Source organism: Ipomoea triloba, chromosome 10, assembly GCF_003576645.1.
Source record: "Ipomoea triloba cultivar NCNSP0323 chromosome 10, ASM357664v1".
NCBI classification, from domain to species: Eukaryota; Viridiplantae; Streptophyta; class Magnoliopsida; order Solanales; family Convolvulaceae; genus Ipomoea; species Ipomoea triloba.
Genome location: NC_044925.1, coordinates 18,015,849 through 18,019,126, shown reverse-complemented (window position 1 = coordinate 18,019,126; position 3,278 = coordinate 18,015,849). Strand labels below are relative to the sequence as shown.

The following is a 3,278-nucleotide window of genomic DNA, read 5'->3' as shown; positions in this document are numbered from 1 at the left end:
ATATATATATATATATATATATATATATATATATATATATATATATATATATATATATATATATATAGATTAGTCAATATGTATTATTTGTAATGTTTTTTGTTTTCAACATATATTCTTGAAGAGCATTTAAGCAAAATGGATGCTCAAATAAGATACATTGATTTGTGAATTATAATATGTATATTCACATCAATTTTTCATATTAACATTTCTTTATGTGAGCAAACTATTTCATAACATTTTTTTTATATTTGTAAATGATCTAATATGCTTGTTTTTTGTGATGTCTTATTGCAAATGGAAAATATATAAAAAATGCAATTGTGGTAGAACCACTACTCTCTTTTATTATTATTATTATTATTATTATTATTATTATTATTATTATTATTATTATTATTATTTTTAAAAGAAAATAGAAATGACATATGAATTGAAAGTGCTTATAGATTGAAATCTCACTCCAACTTATTGACATGAAAACAACAACGTAGAAAAGTTTTTTAATATTTATTTCAACTAGTAATATTTAGTAAACTTAGAAATTAAACCAAAACAATTTTGAATTTTTAACTGCATTCCAATGGCAAAAAAAAAAAAATGTGTCTATCAAACTCAATGTTTACTTTAATATAAACCTATAAAATTACCAAATATTTAGATAATATGAGTAATAATTTCAATGTTCTTTAAATAAAAAAAGATAATGTACATGCATCTAGATAGAGGCTTGAAAGACAAACAATAAGTTAAGAATTAATTGTCTTCAACCCCAAGTTTGCCCTTATGCTAGTAAAGGAAATTTTGTGATAGATGATATAGTGATTTCATGTTTCTCCATTCGTTATAATATTAACAAGCTTAAGGAGAAATTGGGAAAAAAACAAAAAAGAATAAGGGCAAAATTGAAAACATGTTATGATTGTAGAAAAAATTAAATAGAAAAAAACAAAAACAAAAATGAAGTCAACAACACAATGAAATCAAATTAAAAAGGATAATAATGATGTAAGATCAAATGTTGTTATGCTATTATAGTCAAAGATTAAACTTGTGAAAATGTTTACTTTATTCTCTAAATTATAAAAAATAGTCAATTTAATTTCTGTATTATTAAAAATAGAACATTAAGTAAAATTATTGATGTCATTAAATATGCTTATATAGTTAGATGACATAGCTACATAATTTGATGAACCACATTATTCATTATTTCAACATAAAATATGCATTAAATGTCACTAATATGAATAAAATTCAGGATATTAGACTAGTAATGATTTCGCAATCTTACACCAAAAACTAAACAATTAAATAAATATGATTGGATATTGAGTTATAAGGTCCTGAAATTTGATTTAAAAAGTCTGGCTACTTGTTCATCATTATTAGAAATGCCTTTGTTATTGCTGTGTATAAATAAATGTTTGATCAAAATGAAACATCAAGTCAGGATGGCCGAGTGGTCTAAGGCGCCAGACTCAAGTTCTGGTCTTCGTGAGAAGGCGTGGGTTCAAATCCCACTTCTGACAATTTAAATTTATCCGCTACTCTTAGTAGGGTTCTTTTCCTTTCTTTCTCCATGCTAGTTGATACAGTAAGATTAAGCTAATTTTTTTTCCCAGGAAAAGGCAATCTTTTCCAGAATTTTAAGAATTCACGAGAACATAAAATTATTTTCTTCTAAATGATTATTTATTTCAATTTGGCAATCTTTTGCAGAATTTTAAGAATTCACGAGAGCATAAAATTATTTTCTTCTAAATGATTATTTATTTCAATTTTTTTTTAATTAACCGAACATTGGAATAAAATTATGAAACGTATTCTTTCAACGAACAAAATAATTGAATATGAATTCTATTCTATTCTTTATTGATTACATCCTAACTAGCCTTGTATTGTTTTATTGGGCTAGCTCAAGTGATAAATCACTTAATTTAAAGTCATCACTCGAACCTCAAAGAGAGGGTTCGACTTCACCGAGATTATCTTGGAGCAGTTTGAAGCTATTACACTCTCCAAGTTGAATAGAAGTGTGGAGTAAAACAATGATGTTTACTAATTCACTAATATCAAATCCATCTTGGCAAAAACTTGTGTGAGACCGTCTCACCATGAGACGGGTCAGAGATGCACATGTAACACTTATATGCTCAAATGTAATACTAATAAGGAATAAAATTTTTGTTACTTATAAGGGTAAATGTAATATTTTTAAGGGAAAATACAATACTTTTACATTTCGATTTAAAAGTATTACATTTTTCCTCAAAAGTATTATATTTGCTCTTATAAGTAATGGGCACTTGTCAACATTACTTATTATGAAAAATGTATTACTTTTTCTCTTATAAATAACAAAAATTGTATTCTTGATTAGTGTTATATTTGAGCATATAAGTATGACATTTGCACATATAAGTATGACATTTGCATGGTACTTTGATCCGATCCGACCCGTCTCACGAATAAGGATCCGTGAAACGGTCTCACACAAGTGTGACCCATCTATCTTTTGTCACCTAAATACAAAACTAATCAGATCCGCACTCCACTACTCAAGAAATTCCAGGTACAAATTAGAACCACCAGGCACCATCCACTGAATTTACCATCTTCATTGTCAGTCACTGCTTCCAAGTCCCCAATCGTTATACCATGTACCATGGTTCATATTGTATTCTAAATCTTGATACACAAATTATGTACCTTTCATTAAAACTTTTTGTACTTACAGTTAACAAATAACTTGATAATTGCTGACACATAATATGATAGCTACATGTATAGAAACTTTCAACTACAGGTACAACATATGTCACTACAGATACAAAATCTGAAGGTTATTTTTGAACGAGGGTTTACAATGCAAGGTAGACCCAGGTCCATGGTATAATTTGTGGCAAACAATCGTTATACCCTGCACCACGGTGCACATAGCAATGTGCACCACGAACGTAAAACGACGTCGTTTTGATGTTAGTGGACGCGGACGCGAATGACTCTAGGGAATTGATTATCTATAATACACATAATCATTATCTATAATACACAGAACGTTTGCCTAGAATACACAGAATGTTTGCCTAGAATACACAGAATGTTTGCCCAGAATACACAGAATATTGACACAAAATACACATATGTTAGTGGACGCAGATGCGAATGACTCCAGGAAATTCATTATCTATAATACACATAATCATTATCTAGAATACACAGAACGTTTGCCAAAAATACGCAGAATGTTTGCCCAGGATACACAGAATATT

At 28.3% G+C, this 3,278-nt stretch overlaps 1 non-coding gene across 1 annotated transcript; it reads left to right on the top strand.

Moving 5' to 3' along the window:
* Positions 1–1,451: 1,451 nt before the first annotated feature.
* TRNAL-CAA lies at positions 1,452–1,535 on the top strand. Its single transcript has one exon. It is a non-coding gene; the product is annotated as a tRNA-Leu (tRNA).
* The last annotated feature ends 1,743 nt before the right edge of the window (positions 1,536–3,278 follow it).